The sequence below is a fragment of the Podarcis melisellensis genome (genome assembly GCF_964234715.1).
Source record: "Podarcis melisellensis genome assembly, chromosome: 9".
NCBI lineage: Eukaryota > Metazoa > Chordata > Lepidosauria > Squamata > Lacertidae > Podarcis > Podarcis melisellensis.
In genome coordinates this window covers 78,856,372-78,870,052 of record NC_138541.1, presented here as the reverse complement: position 1 = coordinate 78,870,052, position 13,681 = coordinate 78,856,372, and the positions used below count along the sequence as shown (strand labels likewise).

Genomic DNA, 13,681 nt, shown 5'->3' with positions numbered 1-13,681 from the left:
TCCCAGAACTCTCTGGGGGAAGCAATGCCTGTTTAAAGTGGCATGATTCTCCTTTAAATGCATAGTACAGATGGGGCCTTAGATCGGTCCATTAATTTCAGTGCGTCTACCCTGAATAAACACACTGAAATTAATGGACCGATCTAAGGCCCCATCTGTCTACCCTGAATAAAAGGGACGCGGGTGGCGCTGTGGGTTAAACCACAGAGCCTAGGACTTGCCGATCAGAAGGTCGGCAGTTCGAATCCCCACGACGGGGTGAGCTCCCATTGCTTGGTCCCAGCTCCTGCCAACCTAGCAGTTCGAAAGCACATCGAACTGCAAGTAGATAAATAGGTACTGCTCTGGTGGGAAGGTAAACGGCATTTCCGTGTGCTGCTCTGGTTCGCCAGAAGCGGCTTAGTCATGCTTGCCACATGACCCGGAAGCTGTACGCCGGCTCCCTCAGCCAATAAAGCGAGATGAGTGCCGCAACCCCAGAGTTGGTCATGACTGGACCTAATGGTCAGGGGTCCCTTTACCTTTACCTTTTACCCTGAATAAAACTTAGTTGAATATCACTCACTAGAATGTAGCCAAAGCTACCATCTTGACATCCTCTCATAGAGACAACCTTTCCTTATAACTATGAATAGTGGCTTTTCTTGGTTCTAATTGCCTCACATTCTCTTTCTGAAAGATACCTGTATTGAGGTTTTAGCCACCTGATGATATATTTAAATGTAACTAATTGGCTGGTGAGTAGATAAATTTAAAACAGCTTGGGCAGCTGCCTTTGTCATCATGTTGGGAAGGACCCTGGAAGTTATCCAGCATCCTTGGCAGCCTCTGTCGTTCCTCCAGCAAAGGAGAGCCCACAACCTTCTGAGGCAGCCTAGCACACTGCTGAACTGCTCTTGATGTTAAGGTGTTTCTCCTGATGTTTAGCCTCTGTAGATTGCAATTTCCCACTCATTAGGTCTAGCACTCTTCCCAATCTTCCACACCCTCCTCTTCACAAATACTAGCAAAACACAATTCAAATATAAAGGCTGCCTCCTTCCTTACAGATCCCCTCAGGCACTGAGATCAGCAAAGGGGACCCTCTTGGCAGTTCATCCACCCTCAAAAACTTGGGGGGGGGGAGGGTCCCAGAGAGGGCCTTCTCCGTGGTAGCTGCTAAGCTGTGGAACACTCTCCTTATAGAAGTGCATCTGGCAGCTTCATTATACAGCTTCCAGAGAATGCTGTTTACCTTGGCTTTTGATGCTTGAGGTGGATATTTTTAGGAACCACCTTATTTTTATGATTGTAAGTTGTTTTAAACCTGTGGTTGCCAACGTGGGGCACACGCACCACAGGGGAGCAATTTGATCTTTAAGGGGGGCAATTCAAGAATGAGTTATTAACAGTGAATGGCCTTTTAGGCTTCCTCCACATTCACTTTTTGAATAATAGGACTTATATGTCACGGGGGGGGGGGGCACAGGATTTTAGAGACACTTAGATGGGCCATGGCCAAAAAAGGGTTGGGAACCACTGTTTTAAATCATTTTCTGTCTTTTAATCATTGTAAGCCATCCTGGGACCTTAGGGTGAAGGGTGGGCAATAGCTCATTTATCTAGGTCTCCTCAAGGCCCATGACAGGGTTCTTATGTGCCCAGGCATCCCCACCACCCCACAGACTGCCTTAAATAATGAGATATGACAACTTGTATTTGGGTCCAATCAGGCCACAACTTTATTGCCTACAGATGTCAGAGATTTGGCATTGGCATTGGTTAGAACCAACCATGTCTGGCCCACCTGCCAGAAGGACTTAAATTTAGGATTCAACTGGAAGGGAGGGAGTTCTTGTTGTGATGTATGAGAGCCCCACAGGAAGCATTCAGGAGTCAAGCTGGATTTTCAGTAAGGCTTTATTCAGTTGCAGTCTTACAGCATTGTAAATCAAGCACAACACTCCAACAGTTCTCCAACAGAATCATAGAATCATAGAGTTGGAAGAGACCACAAGGGCCATCGAGTCCAACCCCCTGCTAAGCAGGAAACACCATCAGAGCACTCCTGACATATGGTTGCCAAGCCTCTGCTTAAAGACCTCCAAAGAAGGAGACTCCACCACACTCCTTGGCAGCAAATTCCACTGTCCAACAGCTCTTACTGTCAGGAAGTTCTTCCTAATGTTTAGGTGGAATCTTCTTTCTTGTAGTTTGGGTCCATTGCTCTGTGTCCGCCTCTCTGGAGCAGCAGAAAACAACCTCTCTCCCTCCTCTATGTGACATCCTTTTATATATTTGAACATGGCTATCATATCACCCCTTAACCTCCTCTTCTCCAGGCTAAACATGCCCAGCTCCCTTAGCCGTTCCTCATAAGGCATCGTTTCCAGGCCTTTGACCATTTTGGTTGCCCTCCTCTGGACACGTTCCAGTTTGTCAGTGTCCTTCTTGAACTGTGGTGCCCAGAACTGGACACAGTACTCCAGGTGAGGTCTGACCAGAGCAGAATACAGTGGCACTATTACTTCCCTTGATCTAGATGCTATACTCCTATTGATGCAGCCCAGAATTGCATTGGCTTTTTTAGCTGCCGCGTCACACTGTTGGCTCGTGTCCAGTTTGTGGTCAACCAAGACTCACAGATCCTTTTCACATGTACTGCTCTCAAGCCAGGTGTCACCCATCTTGTATTTGTGCCTCTCATTTTTTTGCCCAAGTGCAATACTTTACATTTCTCCCTGTTAAAATTCATCTTGTTTGTTTTGGCCCAGTTCTCTAATCTGTCAAGGTCGTTTTGAAGTGTGATCCTGTCCTCTGGGGTGTTAGGCACCCCTCCCAGTTTGGTGTCATCTGCAAATTTGATCAGGATGCCCTTGAGTCCATCATCCAAGTCGTTGATAAAGATGTTGAATAAGACTGGGCCCAAGACAGAACCCTGTGGCACCCCACTAGTCATTCTTCTCCAGGATGAAGAGGAACCATTGATGAGCACCCTTTGGGTTCGGTCAGTCAGCCAGTTACAAATCCACTGAGTGGTAGCATAGTCAAGACCGCATTTTACCAGCTTCTTTACAAGAATATCATGGGGCACCTTGTCAAATGCCTTGCTGAAATCAAGGTAGGCTACATCCACTGTGTTCCCTTCATCTACCAGGCTTGTAATTCTGTCAAAAGATGAGATCAGGTTAGTCTGACATGACTTATTTTTCAGAAATCCATGCTGACTATTGGTGATCACAGCATTCCTTTCTAGGTGCTCACAGACTGTTTGCTTGAAGTACCGTATTTTTCGCCCTATAGGACACACTTTCCCCCCTCCAAAAATGAAGGGGAAATGTGTGTGCGTCCTATGGGGCGAATGCAGGCTTTCGCTGAAGCCTGGAGAGCGAGAGGGGTCAGTGCACACTGACCCCCCTCGCTCTTCAGGCTTCAGGAGAGCCCCAGCGCCAGCCCCACAAGCTCAGGTGACAGCGGGGAGGTGGAACACCGCCATCCCGCTGTCTCCCAATGTGGTTTGGAGGCTGACGGCGGGGAGACGCGTGCTTCTTCCTGCTGCCAGCCTCGCAAGCTCGGGGGACAGCGGGGAGGCGCAGCGCGCCATCCCGCTGTCTCACCTGAGAGGGTGAGCAGACCTCTGGAAGCTTGGAAAACTGTTTTTCAACCTGTGTATTCACTAGCAGTAGCAAGCAGAGGATGGAGAATACTGTGGATTCTCTCTCCCCGCCCCTCCATCTGCCTTATAGAAATTGCACTTGTATTAAGACATTACTGTGTATTTCACAAAGGACCACATCTCACACATGGCTGGGATGAAAGCTTGTCAGGGTATTGCTTAATGTCCCAGCCTTGCCTTTGGGGTTTGTTTCTGAATGTAGATGAGCCCTGTAATGAAATCTGCATGTTGATTGTTTCATGCCTATTGATTTAAATGTTTTTTGGGGGGAACCCTATTTTGGTGGAAATTTGAGTGCATGCCAGATATTTAGTTAATAGAGTAGTCCCTTCACAGAGAGCCATACATAGAATATGATAAAGGAAATGGATGGACAGGCGGGCAGACAACTTATAAATATATAGTAGATATTTTTGTTTTTTGTTTAATTTTTTTATAGTAGATATTTTGGTATTCCCCTCCCCATACCAGAACCAATCAGTGAAGAACAGGCTAAAAGTACAAATAATAAATAAGCGATCCCAGCCAGCCAGCTTCTTCTTCCTTCCAGAAGCCGGACTAAAAGTGAAGGTGCCTGAGAAATGTCACCATAGGTTTTTGTAAGAAGATCAACATAACTTTAGAAATGTGTGTTTTGATACAGTGTGTGTGTGTTTCATTATGTGAAAATTACTATGCAGTCTGTGCCCAGATGGTGCACATTGATAGAAGTGTTAAAGGTAAAGGTAAAGGTACCCCTGCCCGTACGGGCCAGTCGTGTCCGACTCTAGGGTTGCGTGCTCATCTCACTTAAGAGGCCAGGAGCCAGCGCCATCCGAAGACACTTCCAGGCCACGTGGCCAGCGTGACGAAGCTGCAGCTGGCGAGCCAGCACCAGCGCTGCACACGGAAACGCTGTTATCTTCCCGCTATAAAGCGGTACCTATTCATCTACTTGCACTTAAGGGTGCTTTCGAACTGCTAGGTGGGCAGCAGCTGGGACCGAACGATGGGAGCTCACCCCGCCGCAGGGATTCGAACCGCCGACCTTACGATCAGCAAGTCCTAGGCACTGAGGTTTTACCCACAGCACCACCTGCGTGATAGAAGGGTTGCTTAGAATAAATAGAAATGGAAAAAATAAATGCCAGAAGTGTGGGACAAGTGTTGGAATTTATTTCCAAAGCTGGAGGTTGTGCAATGAAGCAAAAGTATGTTTGTTACAGATTAAGAATATGAGGGGGGGGGGGGAATAAGAGTACAAGTAGATTTATATCCTGCTCTATTTTTGATTGACGAACATAATAAACAAAAACAATAATAAACAAACTGCTGTGTGAACTTTCATTGTATTACAAAAGGGTTTGTCTGGTGGCATTTCTATGCCGTTTCCATTCAAATGAATTCCGAAGTGGCTTCTGAACAACAGCAATGTAACAAAACATAATACTTATAGTGCAGGTTGTGGCATAATGCAATTAATAATAATCTGTGAAACAATTTTTAAGATGGTATATAATAAAAATGAAATCATATCATATCATACTATCAAAACAGGAGCTAAAAAGTAAGCAAAACATTATTTCACTTTTTATGATACTCTCTGCTCAGCTCATTAAAATGTACAGCTAGCAGTTAGTACCCTGAGCAAGATACAGCCCTAAACCCAGTGGTGGTGGTTGATGATAATGATGATGAAAAAATTCTGGAACTAAATAGAATTTTCTGAAACAGAAGGAAAAACCTGTTCCTGAACAAGAGACTTTTTACAAATGCACACTTAAAGCATGCAGCCTTTCCCCCCTCAAACCATGTCAGTAGATTTCACTGAAAGAATTCAAGCTATGTTTCCACAACGTCTCTACTTTAAGCCAAAGAACGGAGGCAGGTTGTGCCATTGAAGCCTGCTTTCTGGGAGGAATGCTTTCTCTGATCTCCTTAACTTCCATTGAGGAGCTTTGCAACTCTTCACAAAGGAGAGAACTACTTTGCATAGTGATCAGGACAATTAGACGCAAGGTCTTCAGGTGAGACCTGGCAATTATCTAGCAGCAGTAATTGCAGGTGCAATGAAACATTGGCAGCCATCATGGCAGCAATAAAGGTTTTTTGGGGGGGATTTCCTTCTTTCTTTTTCTTTTTCCAACTTAACTTTGTTTTTCAGTTTCTAAAATATATATATAACAAACATTTGTCACATAGTCACAGTCCCCCTGAAACATTCCATGCATATAAAATGTAAATGATACAGTCATGCATATATGTTTGCACATGGTTTATAATTGATTACTTCAATTCTGTGTCTTCTGGTCTCCACTTTAATAGATGGTCCCAAAGTAAACAATAGGTGGTGAGGGGACAATGTTGTCCTTTCTATTGTACTGGACCATGTGCCACGTAGATAAGCTGGAACTTGTGTGAGGAGGGTGAGTAAGATGATTAAGGGCCTAGAAACTAAACCTTCTGAGAAACAATTGAGTGAGTTGGGTGTGCTTTCACTTGGAAAAGAGGAGACTGAGGGATGATAGGAGAGTAGAGTTCCAGTTGGTGTATACCGTATTTTTTGCTCTATGACTCACTTTTTCCCTCCTAAAAAGTAAGGGGAAATGTGTGTGTGTCTTATGGAGCGAATGCAGGCTGCACAGCTATCCCAGAAGCCAGAACAGCAAGAGGGGTAGCGATCCCTCTTGCTGTTCTGGCTTCTGAGATTCAGAATCTTTTTTTCTTGTTTTCCTCCTCCAAAAACTAGGTGCGTCTTGTGGTCTGGTGCATCTTATAGAGCAAAAAATATGGTACTTCCAAGTTCCTTACTTTTCCTTTCTACCACATGGTAAGAAGAGGGCAGGTAGTCGGGAGAGAGCAGTTCTTAGTTGTGTGCTAATCTTTGTGCTGTATTTTTCAGAGTATGGCTAAATGGGGCTGCATGACTTCAGTATTAAGTGGTGATAGGTACCATGTGTGGAAGTCTATGAGGAGGTTGGGTGGGAGAGTCGGTGGGGGTAGGTTTTGCTTTGGATGTAGTAAGGAATTTTCAAGGTTTGAAAAATATTTATTGGAAAATAATATGAAGTTACTTTCCAAAATGTTAAGTTGTTGCTAGTGTGGCATACTAAAGATAAAGAAGTTAAATCAGTAATCATACACTGGGCACAAGATTTCCAATATCTTGTGCCCAGTGGGCACAATATACTGGGCACAATATCCAATTTTCATCTTGGGAAAGGTTATGGAGGCAGGACTTACAATTTACAGCATGCTGTTCACTGAAGGAGCACTACAGTCATACATCGGGTTAAAGACGCTTCAGGCTGAGCGTTTTCACGTTGTGTTCCACGGCGACCCGGAAGTAATGGAATGGGTTACTTCCGGGTTTTGCAACTTGCGCATGTGCAGATGCTCAAAATGACATCACGCACATGCGCAGAAGCAGCGAATCACAACACACGCACATGCGGGTTGCGTTCTGCTCAGGATGCAAATGGGGCTCCGGAACGGATCCCGTTCGCATCCAGAGGTATATGAAAATGATGTATTGGTGGTATTTAACACCTATAAAATTAGCAAAGATGTATAGAACTGCTTCAAATGTATGTTGGAAATGTAAGGAGAAGGAAGGCATGTTCTGCCACATGTGGTAGACATGCAAGATAATAAAAGCATTCTGGGAAATGATATATAATGAGTTGGGGGGGGAAGTTTAAAATAATGTTTGTGGAAAAAGCTAGAGGCTTTTTTATCAGGAATTGTAAGTGCAGAGATACCAAAGGAGCAGAAATGAATATTTATGTATGCGTGGATACTACTGGCCCTGAGATGAAAAGTATCTGATCAGACACAAATGGCTGATGAAAATGATGGACTACGCCAAAATGGTGAAACTGACCAGGAAAATCAGAAACCAGGAAGAGAAGAACTTTAAGAAGGAATGGGAAAAATTTACAATGTACAGTGGTACCTAGGGTTACAGACGCTTCAGGTTACAGACTCCGCTATCCCAGAAATAGTACCTTGGGTTAAAAACTTTGCTTCAGGATGAGAACAGAAATCATGAAAAAGATTAAAAATGGTAACCATGGAAGGGCAGAGGGGAGTCAAAGGATTCAGGGAATCCTAAATGATGATGTGGATGTTTAATGTTTGAATTTAAATTTGCAATGTATAACTCAATAAAAAAGATTTATAATTTTTATTTTGAAAAGGTTTTTGTGTGTGGTTAGGGGTGGGGGGGTTGGAGGCATTGGGGGTGAATGTTGGGGTGGGTGTGGGGAGGGTGAGGTGATGGTGGGGAGGAATGGGGTGGGTGAGTCTTCAGGATGGGAGTGCAGGGTGGGGAGGGGGTGGGGATGGTTTCACCAGTTCATCGATTCAGGTTGTGTCTGGTTGCTATGTCCTGCTGTGGTTTTCGTTGTGTGTTCAGCTTTCAGAATGTGAAGTCAAGAATGGCTGTGTTGTCTTGATCAGAGGTGTCTGTCAGGGAGGAAGACTTGAGTGTGTCAGTCTGAAGCATTCCAGTGTTTGCTTGGTCCCTTTTTCTAACTTCTTCCCATCCATTTTCTGATCTTGTATTATGGTTCTCATGTGTCAGGTCCAGTGGTTGCCATTTGGGTAGCGGTTGAAGTTGAGATCTTTCAGAAGTTGTAGGACTTTGAGTTTGTTGGTGGCTGTGAGTTGTTTTGTTTCAATGGTCACAATGAGGTGTAAGGGGAAGCCCCATCAGTATTTTATTCCAGCTTCTTGAAGAATTAAGATACAGGGATGTGGATTTTTTCTTTGGTTCAGGGTTTTTTGAGACAGATCTTGTAGGGCCATTGTGGGGGTTTATTGAGGGGGTTTAGCTTCTTGAGGTTATTCCAGATACACCAATCTCTCCTTCCCCATCCCCAACTTCTCCCAGTGCGTCCCACTCCTGGCTACACCCCTTATTGGGATCCTCTTCCTCCTCCCCATAGTCCTGCCAGTTCATGACACTCCCCTTCTAAGGCAGACATCCCAGACCAACACGGCTACCTATCTGAAACTGGAATTATGGAAGGCACCACATTGAGCCGCATGAAATGGAAGTAACTAACTTAGTTGGTCTTTAAGGTGCTACTGGAAGGATTTTTTTTTTGTTTTGACTATGGCAGACCAACACGGCTACCTATCTGTAACTGGAACTATGGAAGGATTCTTTTGGTTAGAAATGGCACTTAAGATGCATTGGAGGTTAGAATGGAATAGGAAGAATGATGAAGCTTGCCGAGTTGCAAAAGGCCAATTTTTCCACTCTATTTTTTACAGATAAAAAAAGCCTCAGAAATTGCATTTAAATTGTATGCAGTTTTTCTGTAAATTGCACTTTTTTGTATGTTTTTCAGTTCATTTCTCCCTAAAACATGCATTTTTGTTCACATGTTTTTAAATCCAAGCCTCATTACAAAATGTAGAGAACTGTGTAATCCAATTGCGAACTGTGTTCTAGTCTGCATGCCACTCTGGGACTGGAAATTGGGTTGGTTCCTTTTAAAATGCAGGCTGAGTGCACATGCACACGGACACAAAACCAGTAAATCAAGAATCTGGCATTACCTAAGTGCATTTCATATTCCATGACTATGAACCACAACACAGGGAATTGAATCCCAACCCAGTGTGACCCTTACAAGTCCATTTCACCTCTATTTACGCCCCCCCCATTCTTTGTCCACTGCGTGAGATCTCATCAATTATGGAACAAGCCACAGGGGGTGGCCTAGTGCTCCTAACTTTAGATTTATTCCAAGTTATCCTAGACTCCCTACAGTTACATACTCGGTGACCAGCTGAGCCTGTCCTTTTGAGACAGACAAAGGGAATACTGTAGACATTCTTCACAGAGAAAGAAGCCTTTCTGGTAGGGAAGGTTTGCCACATATTTTGTGTTGGTCCAGAGTGGGCATTGCCATCTGCAAAGTCCACACACAAAAACACAAATACAGTGGTACCTCAAGTTACAAATACCTCAGGTTACAAATGCTTCAGGTTACAAACTCCACTAACCTGGAAGAGTTACCTCGAGTTGAGAACTTTGCCCCAGGATGAGAACGGAAATCGTGTGCCAGCGGTGCAGCAGCAGCAAGAGGCCCCATTAGTGTAAGCACGTCTCTAGTTAAGAATAGTTTCAGGTTAAGAATGGACCTCCGGAACGAATTAAGTTCATAACTAGAGGTGCCACTGTACACAGTTTAAGATGCAACTGAAGGAGGATTGTGCCAAGTGGGGCACCACTATTTTCTCTCATTTGTTTTTAAAGCAATATTTGCAATTCAAGGGTTACATTCTCTGTAATTTCAGTATTGCACAAAATACTTGGCCTGTGCATTGTAGCCAGTCCCGGCCCATAATCATCTCAGGGATAAGTACCACAAAACTTCATAATTTACTAGCAGTGGGCAAACTGACCCTGTTGCAATTCTGGGTGCTGGGCAATGTATTGATACATTGTCCAAAACTGGTTTGAAGTCCACATTGTGGTAAAGCATGACCTCCATGGGGTTGTCCCTGAATAAGTTTGGCCAACTACGTCTTAGACCTGGTATTCACCTTTATGGATGTGGGTGATCTGACACTTAGCAAAAGCGAAACAAAAGAAGTGCCATGGTTGGATCACTTTCTGGTGAAACTGGACTTCTCTGCAACCCTTCTTCTCTGCAGGGAGGTAGGGCAGATTCAGATGGTCTGCCCCCGCCACTTAATGGATCCAAATGGTTTCCAGAGAGTGGTAGGGGCAGTGGTGTCGCAACGGGGGGGGGGGCAGAGCGCCCCAGCTGCCATGTCTGGGGGGATGACAAGAAGGCACCCCACGGGGGCTCGCAGTGGTGCAAGCAGCCATCACGCTGCCACAGCCGCGAGCAGAGGATCCCAGCACCGTCCGTATGGCACTGGAGCGGCGCCGCCAGCAAACCACTATGTACAGCGCATGTGCGGCATCACTACATATGGTGCATGCACTGTACATAGTGACGCCACACATGTGCCTTACTTAGCGATGCCCCATCCCAGGTGTCACGACACCTTCGTTCGCCCCTGCGTAGCAGATGTTTTATCCCATGTTGATGGCCTTTCAGCTGATTCCCTGGTGGCCTGCTGAAATGCAGCATTAACCAGGGCTATCGACTATCTGGTTCCAAAGCACTCTCTTCGATTGCATGGAGCCTGGGCAGCCCCGTTTTTCCCTGGAGCTGAGGGCAATGAAACAATTGCTGAGATGGCTAGAGTGCTAGTGGCGCAAACTCGTTCTGAATCTGACGATAGCAACGGTGAAGAGGAGCTTCTTCACCACCTCTTTTGCATCTGCAGAAAACAGCAGCAGAAGACTCTTCCAGGTGGTTCACAATTTAATGGAACCACCTTTGCCACTGGTGCTTTGTAAAGACTCCAAGATCTACTACAACAATTTTGCAAAGTTTTTTTTGCAGATAAAGTCACTCAGATTTGGAAAGAGGTAGACTTCACCCTAGGAGCAGGAGAGTGCTGGAGTCCTGTCTAGTCAAGTTGAGTGGAATCAACTCCAATCTGTTACCTGTGAGGATGTGGACAGGCTGCTTGAACAAGTGAAACCAACCACCTGTCTCCTTGATCCTTGCCCATCCTGGCTAATAAAAGCTAGCTAGGAAGTGCAATCGGTTCTGTGGGGTGGTGAATGCTTCCCTCTGTGAGGGAGCCTTCCCAGACCTGCTGAAAGAGGCAGTTATTAAACTGTTTCTTAAAAAAAACATATTTGGACCTAGCCAAAATGTCCAACTATCGCCCCATCTCAAATCTTCCATTCTTGGGCAAGGTGATGGAGCGGGTGGTTGCTGAAGAACTCGAGGCAAGCCTAGAGGATGCGGACCCTTTGGATCCCTTCCATTCGGGATTCAGGCCTCATCATAGGACTGAAACTGCCTTGGTCGATGCTCTCTGGCGGGCTAGGGATAAAGGTGATACCATCAACGATAACATCCTTCTGGACCGTCTAGAGGAGCTGGGAGCTAGGGGCACTGTTATACAATGGTTCTGCTCCTTCCTCCTGGGCTGTGTCCAGAAAGTGGTGTGCCTCACTTGTGGGGTGCCTCAGGGCTCCATCCTCTCCCCCATGCTTTTTAACATCTATACAAAGCCGCTGGGAGAGATCATCAGGGGGTTTGGGCTCGGTGTTCATCAGTATGTGGATGATACCCAGCTCTACCTCTCTTTTAAATCAGTACTAGTGAAGGCAGTGAAGGTCCTGTGTGAGTGTCTGGAGGCGGTTGGAGGATGGATGGCAGCTAACAGATTGAGGTTGAATCCTGACAAGACAGAAGTTCTGTTTTTGGGGGACAGGAGGCGGGCAGGTGTAGGGGACTCCCTGGTCCTGAATGGGGTAACTGTGCCCCTGTAGGACCAGGTGTGCATCCTGGAAGTCATTTTGGACTCACAGCTGTACATGGGGGCGCAGGTGTCAGGGGCTGGTGAGAATCAGATGCCATGACTACAACAACACACAGAGAGCGGCATCGAGCCACCCTCTTTCAGGATCTCAGTTGTTCACTCTGAATCCCCACCCCTTCTGCAGCAAGAAGTGCGCCAATGTCCCGCTCTCCCACCTGTGTACTTCTGTTGAGCCTGCACTTAATCCTTTCAGATCTTCTAGTATGAGGCCTGGGAGGAAAGTCCCTGCCGCTCTCAAATGAAGTCTCCCAAACGCTCCCTCACTTCTGGTTGCTTAGCTACTGACTCGTCACTCCCCTGGGGAAGCCAACTCTCCTCTTCTTCCCGGCAAATTCACACAAGGGAGAATGGCATAGACCTGGTAGATAATTTGTAGATGGGAAGGGTGTATATTTGGATAATATAATAAAATAAAGGACTATTTCTTAAAGTTCCCAGAAGGGTAGCAGTGTTAGGCTAAGTACACACTGTAACTTTAAAGTTGGGGATTTTAACTCTGAGGGGCAAACTAGAGTGCCCAAAATTCTTTGAGGAAAAGAACCCACCTCAAATGTGCTCTGAAACAATGGTGCAGGTGGCAGCAAAGAGCCTTGAAAGAAAACAGCTTTATGGCATAAGCTATAAGGTTAAGACTGCTTTGTCACATGCATAAAGTAAAGTCACAGTAGCTGTGAGAAAGTTGTAAGGTGATTGTTGAATGGTCCAAAAATTGCTTAAGTTGAATGGTCCAAAAATTGCTGGTTGAGCGTGTATTAAATAGACACACCTTTAACCTTTTAATTTACTCATTGATAATTTACTTATTGCTGCTGGGATGCTTAAAAGTGTGGCATCCAGAACGGGTCTTATATATGCACAGACCTCAGTATCTGCTGGTACCCAGTATCTCCAAATCCTTGAAATGATACAAGGAAAAAGAAAATTGCACCACACACAAACACACACACACATATGTGTCTCCAGCTTGGGGTGGCGGGGGGTGTTTCTTAGGCTGTGCCTGCCTGCCTTCACTTCTTTAAAGCATTTGGTGTGACTGAAAAGCTGACACTGGGAGCAGAGGATTACAGTCTGCAAACAGGGAGCAGCAGGCAATGACAGTCAGGCAGACGGAGGGAGAGGAGCAAGGAGCAACGTCTTGCGAAATGATTATAAATGGCCTCATTCCTATGCAGCCGTAGTGAAGAGACCGGTGGTTTGATTTAAGATGAAGAAGGGCTTGGGAGCTGGCCGCTGGGTTAATCAGATCCACTAATACAGCCCCAGCCCTGCACCTGTTGCAGATACACAGTTCTTTATATCGGCATTAAGTGACTGGAAAGGAGTCTTCAGTCATCTTTAGTCACATCCATACCATACATTGAAAACATATGGCTTTCCCCAAAGAATCCTGGGAACTGTCAGATATCCTTCACAGAGCTACAATTCCCAGCACCTTAACAAACTACAGTGTGCAGGATTCTCTGGGGGAAGCAATGTGCATTAAATACTAGAATTTGTGAACATCCAGTGAAGCCGAATGTTGGAAGATTCAGGACAGACAAAATAAAGTCCTTCATGCAGTGCAGAATTAAACTATGGAACTCACCCCCACAGGAGGCAGGGATGGCCACCAACTTG

At 45.4% G+C, this 13,681-nt stretch overlaps 1 protein-coding gene across 1 annotated transcript in view; it reads left to right on the top strand.

Moving 5' to 3' along the window:
- LINGO1 (leucine rich repeat and Ig domain containing 1) overlaps positions 1-13,681 on the top strand; it is a 629,635-nt gene that overhangs the window by 67,946 nt on the left and 548,008 nt on the right. The gene's annotated exons all lie outside the window — the stretch shown is intronic.